The sequence below is a fragment of the Arachis stenosperma genome, chromosome 3 (genome assembly GCF_014773155.1).
Source record: "Arachis stenosperma cultivar V10309 chromosome 3, arast.V10309.gnm1.PFL2, whole genome shotgun sequence".
Taxonomy (NCBI): Eukaryota; Viridiplantae; Streptophyta; class Magnoliopsida; order Fabales; family Fabaceae; genus Arachis; species Arachis stenosperma.
In genome coordinates, this window is record NC_080379.1 from 54586633 (window position 1) to 54601897 (window position 15265).

The 15265-nt window shown below is 37.8% G+C and overlaps 1 non-coding gene across 1 annotated transcript; it reads left to right on the forward strand.

The window, feature by feature from the left end:
- The first annotated feature begins 5354 nt into the window (after nt 1-5354).
- Nucleotides 5355-5458, forward strand: LOC130971753 (small nucleolar RNA R71). Its single transcript, XR_009082964.1, has one exon. It is a non-coding gene; the product is annotated as a small nucleolar RNA R71 (small nucleolar RNA).
- The last annotated feature ends 9807 nt before the right edge of the window (nt 5459-15265 follow it).

The following is a 15265-nucleotide window of genomic DNA, read 5'->3' on the forward strand; positions in this document are numbered from 1 at the left end:
CGATCAACCATGCATCGTGCAATCAGGAATCCAAGAGATATTCACTAGAGCCTTGGTTGCTTGTAGAACAAAAGTGGTTGTCAGTCACCTTGTTCATAAGTGAGAATGATGATGAGTGTCACGGATCATCACATTCATCAAGTTGAAGAACAAGTGATATCTTAGAACAGGAACAAGCGGAATTGAATGGAAGAACAATAGTAATTGCATTAATACTCGAGGTACAGCAGAGCTCCACACCTTAATCTATGGTGTGTAGAAACTCCACCGTTGAAAATACATAAGCATAAGGTCTAGGCATGGCCGAATGGCCAGCCTCCCAATGATCTAAGATAGCATAAAACACGAAGATAGCTACCCCGATATCTTAATACAATAGTAAAAGGTCCTACTTATAGAAAACTAGTAGCCTAGGGTGTACAGAGATGAGTAAATGACATAAAAATCCACTTCCGGGCCCACTTGGTGTGTGCTTGGGCTGAGCAATGAAGCAATTTCGTGTAGAGACTCTTCTTGGAGTTAAACGCCAGCTTTTATGCCAGTTTGGGCGTTTAACTCCCATTTGGGTGCCAGTTCCAGCGTTTAACGCTGGGATTCCTGAGGGTGACTTTGAACGCCGATTTGGGCCATCAAATCTTGGGCAAAGTATAGACTATCATATATTGCTGGAAAGCCCAGGATGTCTACTTTCCAACGCCGTTGAGAGCGCGCCAATTGGGCTTCTGTAGCTCCAGAAAATCCACTTCGAGTGCAGGGAGGTCAGAATCCAACAGCATCTGCAGTCCTTTTTAGTCTCTGAATCAGATTTTTGCTCAGGTCCCTCAATTTCAGCCAGAAAATACCTGAAATCACAGAAAAATACACAAACTCATAGTAAAGTCCAGAAAAGTGATTTTTAACTAAAAACTAATAAAAATATACTAAAAACTAACTAGATCATACCAAAAACATACTAAAAATAATGCCAAAAAGTGTATAAATTATCCGCTCATCACAACACCAAACTTAAATTGTTGCTTGTCCTCAAGCAACTGAAAATCAAATAAGATAAAAAGAAGAGAATATGCAATGAATTCCAAAAACATCTATGAAGATCAGTATTAATTAGATGAGCGGGGCTTTTAGCTTTTTGCCTCTGAACAGTTTTGATGTCTCACTCTATCCTTTGAAATTTAGAATGGTTGGCTTCTTTAGGAACTCAGAATCCAGATAGTGTTATTGACTCTCCTAGTTAAGTATGATGATTCTTGAACACAGCTACTTATTGAGTCTTGGCCGTGGCCCAAAGCACTCTGTCTTCCAGTATTACCACCGGATACATACATGCCACAGACACATAATTGGGTGAACCTTTTCAGATTGTGACTCAGCTTTGCTAGAGTCCCCAATTAGAGGTGTCCAGGGTTCTTAAGCACACTCTTTTTGCCTTGGATCACAACTTTATTCTTTCTTTTTCTTTTTTTTCTTTTCCCCCTTTTTTTTCGGTTTTTTTTTTTTTTTGTATTCACTGCTTTTTCTTGCTTCAAGAATCATTTTTATGATTTTTCAGATCCTCAGTAACATGTCTCCTTTTTCATCATTCTTTCAAGAGCCAACATTCATGAACCACAAATTCAAAAGACATATGCACTGTTTAAGCATACATTCAGAAGACAAAAATATTGCCACCACACCAAAATAATTAAACTGTTATAAAATTCAAAATTCATGCAATTCTTTTTCTTTTTCAATTTAAGAACATTTGTTTATTTAAGAAAGGTGATGGATTCATAGGACATTCATAACTTTAAGGCATAGACACTAAGACACTAATGATCACAAGACACAAACATGGATAAACATAAGCATAAAATTCGAAAAACAGAAGAATAAAGAACAAGGAAATCAAAGAACGGGTCCACCTTAGTGATGGCGGCTCTTTCTTCCTCTTGAAGATCCTATGGAGTGCTTAAGCTCCTCAATATCTCTTCCTTGTCTTTGTTGCTCCTCCCTCATGATTCTTTGGTCTTCTCTAATTTCATGAAGGATGATGGAGTGTTCTTGATGCTCCACCCTTAGTTGTCCCATGTTGGAACTCAACTCTCCTAGGGAGGTGTTTAGTTGCTCCCAATAGTTTTGTGGAGGAAAGTGCATCCCTTGAGGCATCTCAGGGATCTCATGATGAGAGGGGTCTCTTGTGTGCTCCATCCTCTTCTTAGTAATGGGCTTGTCCTCATCAATAGGGGTGTCTCCCTCTATGTCAACTCCAACTGAATAGCAGAGGTGACAAATGAGATGAGGGAAGGCTAACCTTGCCATGGTAGAGGACTTGTCTGCCACCTTATAGAGTTCTTGGGCTATAACCTCATGAACCTCTATTTCTTCTCCAATCATGATGCTATGGATCATGATAGCCCGGTCTATGGTAACTTCGGACCGGTTGCTAGTGGAAATGATTGAGCGTTGTATAAACTCTAACCATCATCTAGCCACGGGCTTGAGGTCATGCCTTCTCAATTGAACCGGCTTTCCTCTTGAATCTCTCTTCCATTGGGCGCCCTCTTCACATATGACTGTGAGGACTTGGTCCAACCTTTGATCAAAGTTGACCCTTCTAGTGTAAGGATGTTCATCTCCTTGCATCATAGGCAAGTTGAACGCCAACCTCACATTCTCCGGACTAAAATCCAAGTATTTCCCCCGAACCATAGTAAGATAATTCTTTGGATTTGGGTTCACACTTTGGTCATGGTTCCTGGTGATCCATGCATTGGCATAGAACTCTTGAACCATCAAGATTCTGACTTGTTGAATGGGGTTGGTGAGGACTTCCCAACCTCTTCTTCGGATCTCATGTCGGATCTCCGGATATTCACCCTTTTTGAGTGAAAAGGGGACCTCGGGGATCACCTTCTTCAAGGCCACAACTTCATAGAAGTGGTCTTGATGCACCCTTGAGATGAATCTCTCCATCTCCCATGACTCGGAGGTGGAAGCTTTTGCCTTCCCTTTCCTCTTTCTAGAGGTTTCTCCGGCCTTGGATGCCATAAATGGTTATGGAAAAACGAAAAAGCAACACTTTTACCACACCAAACTTAAAATGTTTGCTCGTCCTCGAGCAAAAGAAGAAAGAAGAGAGTAGAAGAAGAAGAAATGAGGAGAAAGGGAAATGGCTTTGTATTCGGCCAAAGGGGAGAGAGATGGTAGGGTATGTGGGGATCCTGTGGGGTCCACAGATCCTGAGGTGTCAAGGAAAAGTCATCCCTGCACCAAATGGCATGCAAAATCACGTTTTGTGCCATTTCTGGCGTTAAACGCCGGGCTGGTGCCCATTCCTGGCGTTTAACGCCAGGTTCTTGCCCTTTTCTGGCGTTTAACGCCAGTCTGGTGCCCCTTTCTGGCGTTAAACGCCCAGAATGGTGCCAGACTGGGCGTTAAACGCCCAACAGCTAACCTCACTGGCGTTTAAACGCCAGTAGGTGCGTCCTCCAGGGTGTGCTGTTTTTCTTCCTGTTTTTCATTCTGTTTTTTCTTTTTTCATTAATTTTGTGACTTCTTATGATCATCAACCTACAAAAGACATAAAATAACAAAAGAAAATAGTTAATTATAAAACATTGGGTTGCCTCCCAACAAGCGCTTCTTTAATGTCATTAGCTTGACAGAGGACTCTCATGGAGCCTCACAGATACTTAGAGCCATGTTGGGACCTCCCAACACCAAACTTAGAGTTTGAATGTGGGGGTTCAACACCAAACTTAGAGTTTGGTTGTGGCCTCCCAACACCAAACTTAGAGTTTGACTGTGGGGGCTCTGTTTGGCTCTGCTTTGAGAGAAGCTCTTCATGCTTCTTCTCCATGGTGATAGAGGGATATCCTTGGGCCTTAAACACCAAGGATTCTTCATTCACTTGAATGATTAACTCTCCTCTATCAACATCAATCACAGTCTTTGCTGTGGCTAGGAAGGGTCTACCAAGGATGATGGATTCATCCATGCACTTCCCAGTCTCTAGGACTATGAAATCAGTAGGGATGTAATGGTCTTCAACTTTAACCAGAACATCCTCTACAAGTCCATAGGCTTGTTTTCTTGAGTTGTCTGCCATCTCTAGTGAGATTTTTGCAGCTTGCACCTCAAAGATCCCTAGCTTCTCCATTACAGAGAGGGGCATGAGGTTTACACTTGACCCTAAGTCACACAAGGCCTTCTTGAAGGTCATGGTGCCTATAGTACAAGGTATTGAAAACTTCCCAGGATCCTGCCTCTTTTGAGGCAGTTTCTGCCTAGACAAGTCATCCAGTTCTTTGGTGAGCAAAGGAGGTTCATTCTCCCAAGTCTCATTTCCAAATAACTTGTCATTTAGCTTCATGATTGCTCCAAGGTATTTAGCAACTTGCTCTTCAGTGACATACTCATCCTCTTCAGAAGAAGAATACTCATCAGAGCTCATGAATGGCAGAAGTAATTCCAATGGAACCTCTATGGTCTCATTTTGAGCCTCAGATTCCCATGGTTCCTCATTGGGGAACTCATTGGAGGCCAGTGGACGTCCAGTGAGGCCTTCCTCAGTGGTGTTCACTGCCTCTTCTTCCTCCCAGAATTCGGCCATGTTAATGGCTTTGCACTCTCCTTTTGGATTTTCTTAAGTATTGCTTGGGAGAGTACTAGGAGGGAGTTCAGTGATTTTCTTGCTCAGCTGACCCACTTGTCCTTCCAAGTTTCTAATGGAGGACCTTGTTTCAGTCATGAAACTTTGAGTGGTTTTGATTAGATCAGAGACCATGGTTGCTAAGTCAGAGGTATTCTGCTTAGAACTCTCTGTCTGTTGCTGAGAAGATGATGGAAAAGGCTTGCTATTGCTAAACCTATTTCTTCCACCATTATTGTTGTTGAAACCTTGTTGAGGTCTCTGTTGATCCTTCCATGAGAAATTTGGGTGATTTCTCCATGAAGAATTATAGGTGTTTCCATAGGGTTCTCCTAGGTAATTCACCTCTTCCATTGAAGGGTTCTCAGGATCATAGGCTTCTTCCTTAGATGAAGCTTCCTTAGTACTGCTTGGTGCATTTTGCATTCCAGACAGGCTTTGAGAAATCAAATTGACTTGTTGAGTCAATATCTTGTTCTGAGCCAGAATGGCATTCAGAGCATCAATCTCAAGAACTCCTTTCTTCTGATTAGTCCCATTGTTCACAGGATTCCTTTCAGAAGTGTACATGAATTGGTTATTTGCAACCATTTCAATCAGCTCTTGAGCTTCTGTAGGCGTCTTCTTCAAATGAAGAGATCCTCCAGCAGAGCTATCCAAAGACATCTTGGATAGTTCAGAGAGACCATCATAGAAAATACCTATGATGCTCCATTCAGAAAGCATGTCAGATGGACATTTTCTGATCAATTGTTTGTATCTTTCCCAAGCTTCATAGAGGGATTCTCCATCCTTTTGTCTGAAGGTTTGGACTTCCACTCTAAGCTTACTCAATTTTTGAGGTGGAAAGAACTTTGCCAAGAAGGCATTGACTAGCTTTTCCCAAGAGTCCAGGCTTTCTTTAGGTTGAGAATCCAACCATGTTCTAGCTCTGTTTCTTACAGCAAAAGGGAATAGCATAAGTCTGTAGACCTCAGGGTCAACCCCATTAGTCTTGACAGTATCACAGATTTGCAAGAACTCAGCTAAAAACTGATGAGGATCTTCCAATGGAAGTCCATGGAACTTGCAATTCTGTTGCATTAGAGAAACTAATTGAGGCTTAAGCTCAAAGTTGTTTGCTCCAATGGCAGGGATAGAGATGCTTCTCCCATAGAAGTCGGGAGTAGGTGCAGTAAAGTCACCCAGCACCTTCCTTGCATTGTTTGCATTGTTGTTGTTTTCGGCTGCCATGTGTTCTTCTTCTTTGAAGAATTCGGTCAGGTCCTTTAAAGAGAGTTGTGCTTTAGCTTCTCTTAGCTTTCTCTTCAAGGTCCTTTCAGGTTCAGGATCAGGCTTAACAAGAATGCTTTTGTCTTTGCTCCTGCTCATAAGAAAGAGAAGGGAACAAGAAAATGTGGAATCCTCTATGTCACAGTATAGAGATTCCTTGAAGTGTCAGAGGAAAAGAAGAGTAGAAGACAGAAGTGGAAAATTCGAACTTATCAAAGGAGATGGAGTTCGAATTTTTGCATTAAGGAATAGTGTTAGTCCATAAATAGAAGGATGTGAGGAGAAGGGAAGTAATTTTCGAAAATTAAGTAGAAGATTTTGAAAACATTTTTGAAAAACATTACTTAATTTTGGAAAATGAAAGTGGGAGAGAAATAAAATGATTTTTGAAAAAGATTTTGAAATTAGAAATCAAAAAGATTTGATTGAAAACTATTTTAAAAAAGATGTGGTTAAGAAGATATGATTGGTTTTAAAAAAAATGTGATTGAGAAAATATGATTTGAAAACAATTTTAAAAAGATTTGATTTTAGAGATTAATAACTTGGCTATCAAGGAAAGATATGATTCAAACATTAGACCTTTCTCAACAGAAAAGGCAACATACTTGAGATGTTGAATCAAATCATTAATTGATAGCAAGTATCTTTAAAAAAGAAAGAAATTAATTTTGAAAACATTTGATTGAAAAGATATGATTTGAAAAAGATTTGATTTTGAAAAACTTTGAAAACTTGAAAAAAATTTGAATTGAAAACAAAATCTTCCCCCTTTAGCCATCCTGGCGTTAAACGCCCAGAATGGTGCACATTCTGGCGTTTAACGCCCAAAACCATACCCTTTTGGGCGTTAAACGCCCAACCAGGTACCCTGGCTGGCGTTTAAACGCCAGTCTGTCCTTCTTCACTGGGCGTTTTGAACGCCCAGCTTTTTCTGTGCAATTCCTCTGCTGTATGTTCTGAATCTTCAATTCTCTGTATTATTGACTTGAAAAGACACACAAAACACTTCAAGTCAATAAAATTCAAAGATCAGAGCACGGAAATCATCAAGAACATCTTGAAGATCACTAAGACACATGAATGAATGCATGCAATTGACTCCAAACTTAAGATGAGACACTAGACTCAAACAAGAAATTTTTGGGTTTTATGATTTTTTTGATTTTTTTTGTGTTTTTCGAAAATTAAGTGGAAAAAGGTATCAAAATTCTTAATGAGAATTCCAGGAATCAGTGCAATGCTAGTCTAAGACTCCGGTCCAGGAATTAGACATGGCTTCACAGCCAGCCAAGCTTTCAAAGAAAGCTTCAGTCCAAAACACTAGACATGGCCAAAGGCCAGCCAAGCCTTAGCAGATCACTGCTCCAAAAGCAAGATTGATAAAAATCAACAAGCTCTTGTGATGATAAGTTGAAACCTCGGTCCAATGAGATTAGACATGGCTTCTCAGCCAGCCAGACTTCAACAAATCATCATGAAACTCTAGAATTCATCTTCAAGAATTTCGAAAAAAAAAATACCTAATCTAAGCAACAAGATGAACCGTCAGTTGTCCAAACTGAACAATCCCCGGCAACGGCGCCAAAAACTTGGTGCTGTTGCCGGATTTTGGCACTGATGTTACCGGACAAAGAGCTTGCTCAAAACTTGAACAATCCCCGGCAACGGCGCCAAAAACTTGGTGCGCGAAATTGTGAACAATACTTTTTCACAACTCTCATAATCCCCGGTCATGAACTCCAAAAACTTGGTAGCTCAATTCCATGGCATTACACAACTTCGCACAACTAACCAGCAAGTGCACTGGGTCGTCCAAGTAATAAACCTTACGCGAGTAAGGGTCGATCCCACGGAGATTGTTAGTATGAAGCAAGCTATGGTCATCTTGTAAATCTTAGTCAGGCAGACTCAAATGGATATGGTGATGAACGAAAATAACATAAAAGATAAAGATAGAGATACTTATGTAATTCATTGGTAGGAACTTCAGATAAGCGCATGAAGATGCCTTCCCTTCCATCTCTCTGCTTTCCTACTGTCTTCTTCCAATCCTTCTTACTCCTTTCCATGGCAAGCTTGTGTAGGGTTTCACCGTTGTCAATGGCTACCTCCCATCCTCTCAGTGAAAACGTTTGCAAATGCTCTGTCACAGCACGCGGAATTCAGCTATCGGTTCTCGGTCAGGCCGGAATAGAATCCATCGATTCTTTTGCGTCTGTCACTAACGCCCCGCCTGCTAGGAGTTTGAAGCACGTCACAGTCATTCAATCATTGAATCCTACTCAGAATACCACAGACAAGGTTTAGACCTTCCGGATTCTCTTGAATGCCGCCATCTGTTCTCGCCTATACCACGAAGACTCTGATCTCACGGAATGGTTGGCTCGTTTGTCAGGCGAGCACTCGGTTGTCAGGCGATCAACCATGCATCGTGCAATCAGGAATCCAAGAGATATTCACTAGAGCCTTGGTTGCTTGTAGAACAAAAGTGGTTGTCAGTCACCTTGTTCATAAGTGAGAATGATGATGAGTGTCACGGATCATCACATTCATCAAGTTGAAGAACAAGTGATATCTTAGAACAGGAACAAGCGGAATTGAATGGAAGAACAATAGTAATTGCATTAATACTCGAGGTACAGCAGAGCTCTACACCTTAATCTATGGTGTGTAGAAACTCCACCGTTGAAAATACATAAGCATAAGGTCTAGGCATGGCCAAATGGCCAGCCTCCCAATGATCTAAGATAGCATAAAACACGAAGATAGCTACCCCGATATCTCAATACAATAGTAAAAGGTCCTACTTATAGAAAACTAGTAGCCTAGGGTGTACAGAGATGAGTAAATGACATAAAAATCCACTTCCGGGCCCACTTGGTGTGTGCTTGGGCTAAGCAATGAAGCATTTTCGTGTAGAGACTCTTCTTGGAGTTAAACGCCAGCTTTTATGCCAGTTTGGGCGTTTAACTCCCATTTGGGTGCCAGTTCCAGCGTTTAACGCTGGGATTCCTGAGGGTGACTTTGAACACCGGTTTGGGCCATCAAATCTTGAGCAAAGTATGGACTATCATATATTGCTGGAAAGCCCAGGATGTCTACTTTCCAACGCCGTTGAGAGCGCGCCAATTGGGCTTCTATAGCTCCAGAAAATCTACTTCGAGTGCAAGGAGGTCAGAATCCAACAGCATCTGCAGTCCTTTTTAGTCTCTGAATCAGATTTTTGCTCAGGTCCCTCAATTTCAGCCAGAAAATACCTGAAATCACAGAAAAACACACAAACTCATAGTAAAGTCCAGAAAAGTAATTTTTAACTAAAAACTAATAAAAATATACTAAAAACTAACTAGATCATACCAACAACATACTAAAAACAATGCCAAAAAGTGTATAAATTATCCGCTCATCAATAGGGCATCGCAATTGATTTGAGTAAAAAAAAGTTTCATTGAACTTGCTTGAACTATATTGTGGAACATGTTTTTGAGCTAAGAACACATAAGCATGTGAGTTTTGAGTCTAATTGTGTAGTTGCATCATATAACCACTATTTTTCTTTTTGTGTGTTATTCTCTCTCTATGATTGTAATCTTTGATTTGTTTGATTCTTTTTGCCCATTATTTTGTATATGAATGCAATTATATGATTGAGGCCATCGTTTTATTTAGCTCACTTACCCAAATAGCCTACCTTTTTATCTTTCCTTGTTAACCAATTTTGAGCCTATTTCAATTTCCTTTTGTTCTTAATTTTAGCATATCACTACCCCTAAGTGAAAAATAATAAATTCTCCTTGTTTGGATCTTTGATTAGCTTAGGCTAGTAAAAGTGTTTATCATTCAAGTGTGGAGAAGTTTGGGAATATTGGTAGAGATAAAAGTGTATTTTTGCATTTTTTGTTGAAGATCTTGGAAATTGGGTACATACTCATGCATTAAATATTTAAACCATATGCATTGATATTCTTGTATATATTTTATTTTGAAAAAAATAGAAAATAAATATAAAAAAAGAAAAAAAAGAAAGAGAAAAAGAAAAGAAAAGAAAAAAAGAAAGCAATAAAAGGGGACAAAATGCCCCAAAGTAAAATAATAATAATAATCAATGCATATGGGTTATGAATTGAAAAAAAATGCATGAGTGTGTGAAAAAAATGTAAATAATGGGTAGTTAGGATTTGCATTTGAATTAAATAGGTTGTAGGTTAGGTGAGAGCTTAATTTAATCAAAGACTCAAATTCTAGTCCACTTGACCAAATACAATCTTACCTTGACCATATCCCCATTACAACCTTTGGATAAGTTCTCATGATATATGTATGCATGGATTGAATAATTATTGATTGTTAGATGAAAAATAAATCTTAGAAAGCATGATAAAAGGAGAATTGAGTGAATCAACCCTATACACTTGAGCGACTAAAGCAGATTCGCATCCGTGAGGGTTCGATTGCTCAATTATATGTTTTCACCTATGATAATCTCTTTTATTGCAAGTTGTTAAATTCTTTTCAATAACTCAATTTGATTGTGCATTTGATTTGATTGTGATTGTTTTAGCCCTTATGTCCATATATGTATCCTTGGAAATTGATGTATTTTGACCAAGTAGTTGCATGCATGTAGATAGATTGCATATAGATAGTTTACTTGCATTGAATAAATGTTGATACTCTTTTCTTGTCTTTCTTGGTTTAGCATGAGGACATGTTTGGTTTAAGTATAGGGAGGTTGATAAACCCTAATTTTAGGGTTTATCTTGTGTTGAATTTGGTAAATTTTATCAACTTATCTCAAATTTATTCAATGAAATAGCATAGTTTTGTGAATTCTTCCTAAATTGTGCTTGAAAGTAAAAACATGCTTTTTAGACCTTTAAATTGCTATATTTAATTTACTTTGATTCCACTTGATGCTTTGATGTATTTGTTTAGTGATTTCAGGTCTAGAAGGCAAGGATTGGATCAAAGAAGTGAAGAAAAAGCATGCAAGATGGAGAATTCATGAAGAAATGAGGATTTGGTGGGAACCATGGCCATGCGTACGTATGACCCACGCATACGCATGACACTGGTCACATGACCTCATTAAAGGAACACACTAGGGGCGATTTCTGAGCTCTTCCAGGCCCAGATCCAACTCATTTCTGAAGTATTTGAAGCCAAATTCAAGAGGAAACAAGGGGGGAGCAATTAGTGTAGTTTAGAAATCATGCTGTAGGCAGTATTCTAGACAGAGAAGCTCTCTCTTCTCTCTAGAATTAGGATAGATTAGGTTAGATTTCTCTTAATTTCTTGTTCTTACATCTTGGTTTTCTTAGTTTTACTTGCTATTTCCTTTATTTTGTCATTTTTATGTTTATGAATTCTTTGTAGTTTTGATTTCTTTAATGCAATTTGTTTTCATGTTATTGTTTCTTTCTTTAATTGTTGGTTATTAATTTCTTACATTGATAGTTGTTAGATTTTATATTTCTTGCTATTTTACTATGCTTTCATTTTATGCCTTCTAAGTGTTTGATAAAATGTTTTGTTGGATTTTAGAGTAGATTTCATTCGTGATTTAGGATTGTTAGTTGGTTCTATGATCAACTATGTCTACTTGACTTACCCCTCCGATGTTAGAGGACAACTAAGTGGAATTAATCCTTTGTAATCACCATGTTGTGATCAATGGTGCAAGATAAGAAACTTTGACTCTTAATCCTTGCCATGAGTATATTTTAACATTTATAGTTTCTTTCTTTGATTTATACTTTCTTATCTATCAAACCCAAAAACTCCAAAATATACCCCATAATCAATAATATGAACACTTCCCTACAATTTCTTGAGAGATGACCCGAGGTTTAAGTACTCTCGATTTTTATTAGGTTTGGCTTAAGTGACAAACAAATTAAACTTTGATTGAGGGTTTTCTATCGATTTGGGTCTATACTTGTAACGGAATTATTTTTGTGAAAATTTCTAACCGACGATTTTCCTCACATCAGTGATCTCTCTATAACTTCTTATTTTGCCAAATTGAAAGCTGTTTGGGAAGAATTAGAGAATTTACGCTCAATTCCTAGTTGCGTTTCATGTCCCAATGGTTGTAATTATGGTCTGAACTCTGTTAGAAAATATGCTTCGGAAGACTATGTGGTAAAAATTTTTTGCGTGGCTTAAACTAACAATTTTTCATTGTAAAATTGCAAATCATGCTGCTAAAATCTTTGTCTACAATAAATAGTGTCTATGTTAACTCAGCAGGAATGTGAATTATGCTTGAACTTAGATTTTTTAGAAGGGAAAATAGTTGTTAATTCTTTAGAGGTGCAAGGATCAGGTGGCACTAGAAACAATTCTAATTTGCCTTCCTCAAGAGGCAGAGGCCGAGGAAGGAACTCTGGTGGTAGAGGTTAAAACGGGAAAGGATATAAGAAGGAATACACATCTAAGGTATGCACCTATTGTAACAAGATTGGTAATTTAGTTGAAACATGTTACAAGAAAAATGGTTTTCCTGCACATTTAAGGCAAAGAGTAGCAAACAACATCAACACTGAAGGAAAAATTGAGGATTCAGGTGCTGAACCAGCAGATTCTGGACAAGAGGATAAGGATGATGATTCAATTCTTGTTTTCAAGATCAAAAAGAAACTTTATTGGCTTTGCTCCAGCAACCACATATACCAGCTCCAAGTAGTACTAACTATTTCACTTTATTAGCCACTCCCACTCAGCCAAAAGGTAGACACCTTTTGAGTATTGCATGTTTGAAAACTAATTCATGGATAGTTGACAGTGGGACAACTGATCATGCTTTCTTTGTTTAAGATGCATTTAAAACTTTTTTTTACATCAAACATGTCCTTGTTAATCTTCCTAATGGATCAACCACTACAACAAACATTTGTGAAACTATTCAATTATCAGTTACCTTGATCCTTACCAATGTTCTTTTTATTCCTCATTTTAAGTATAATTTGATTTCCGTGTTTAAACTCACAAAATCATTGCATTGTGAATTTCAGTTCATTTATTTGTTTTGTGAGATATAGGAACCGACTTCATTGAAGAAAATTATGCGAGCTGAAGTGGCAGGTGATCTCTATGTGATGCATGCTGATCCATGGAAGCTACCTATTCCATCACATATCAAAACAGAGGCCGCAACACTTACCACATAGCAAAATTTAGGAGAGTTATGACATGCTAGATTAGGCCATTTACCTCATACTAGAATGATACTTATGAAAAACAGTTTTTCATTTATCGATTACATTCCTTCAACTTATATATGTGAGCTATGCCATTTTACAAGGCAAAAGAAATTATCTTTTAATACTAGTAATACTATTTCAGTAAATAAATTTGATTTGCTGCATGTTAACATTTGGGGGCCACTTTCCATTTTATCCACTTCAGGTCATCATTACTTTCTCATAATGGTTAAGGACAAAACACGCTTTACTTGGATTTATTGCATGAAAAAAAAATATGAACCATAATCATTAGTGCAAAATTTTGTCAAATTTATACAAACTCAGTTTAGCACAACTGTCAAACAGATTAGAACAGATAATGGCATGGAGTTTAAAATGGATTCTTATTATCAATAAAAAGGAGTTGAGCATCAAACCTCTTGTGTTAAAATTCTACAACAAAATGGTATTGTGGAGAGAAAATATCAACATATTTTGAATATTACTAGAGCAATACTATTTTATTCTCCTATACCAAAATGTTTTTGGCACTACACAGTTCAACATTCCTTACACATTATGAATAGATTTTCCATTTCTTTCTTAAATAATGTCACACCTTATCAAGCTCTTTATAATGTGCCACCAAATTTGTCTCACCTTGATTTTTTTTGCTATCTTGTTTTTACTTCAACCTTAACTGCAGGTAGAAGGAAATTAGATTCTAGATCTAGAAAATGTATCTTTCTCGGATATCAATCAGGAACTAAAGATTTTGTTTTGCTAGATTTGAACACTATAGAAATTTTTATTTCTAGAAACATTGAATTTTTTGAACATCATTTTCCCTACAAAAATGTCATTAATTTTCCTAACTCTACTAAGTAGTACACTTTCTTTTCATCATGCATCAATCCCTTTGCCTTTATTCATGATGACCTGCATCATTCACCACCATCTTGCACAATCACAACTTCACATTCAGCCTCTGCATTAGATTATATTGGAACTAATTTACATTTTTCATCTGAACTTTCTTCAGATTTACCTACCAATCATGCATTTTCATCATTTTCTGCATCATCTGCATTAGCTATATCTAATCCTACTAATACTAATTCATCTTCAAATGATTTAGCACCTCAAAGGTCTCAGAGAGAAAGAAAACGATCAACATATTTATAATACTACTATTGTTTCAACATCTCATCACATAGAGATACCTGTTACGTGGCAACTGAATCCTTTTTAGGTTGTAAGTATCCTCTTTCTCAGTATTTGTCATATGCATCCTTCTTCCCTAAGCACCTGATTTTTACATTTTCTCTCATTAATAAACCCTGACCCTAAGCACTACTCTGAGGATGTTATGCATGATTGTTGGAGGAAGGCCATTGCCCTTTAGGCAAATAGGACTTGGACTCTCACTACCTTACCTCTTGGAAAGAATAAAGTTAGGAGGAAGTGGGTATTTCGAACAAAGTTCAATCAAGACGGCAGTATTGAATGGTACAAATATCGTCTTGTTGCATATGGCTTTACTCAAATTACTGGTGTTCATTACATAGATAATATTCAGTCTGGTTAAGATAAGCACTATTCATGTTTTATTGGCTATTGCTACTGCGAAACAGTGACATCTTCATCAACTTGATGTTAATACCGCCTTCTTACATATGAATCTTTATGAAGAGGTTTACATGAAGCTTCTCAAGGGTCTGAAGTGTTCGAACCCCAACTTAGTTTGCAAACTTAAAAAGTCTTTGTATGGCTTAAAGTAAGCCAGCCACCAATGACACATCAAGCTCTCTAATGCTCTTATTGTGCATGGCTTCACTCAATTAAATAATGATCATTCCTTGTTTACAAAAAGCACTTCTCAAGGGTTTACATCCACTCTTGTCTATGTTGACAATCTTATTCTTTGCTAGAGATGATCTCAATAAAATTCAAGTTGTGAAATCCTTTTTTATAATAGATTTAAGATCAAGGATCTAGGAATTCTAAAGTTCTTTATAGGAATAGAAGTTGCTCGCAACAAGTCTAGAGTCACTCTTTATCAGCATAAATACGCTTTAGACCTTATTGATGATTTTGGATTGTTGGGCACCAAACCAGTCACCACTCCTATGGACTATGCCACCTTTTTGTCTAAGGATTCAGGTACCCCTTT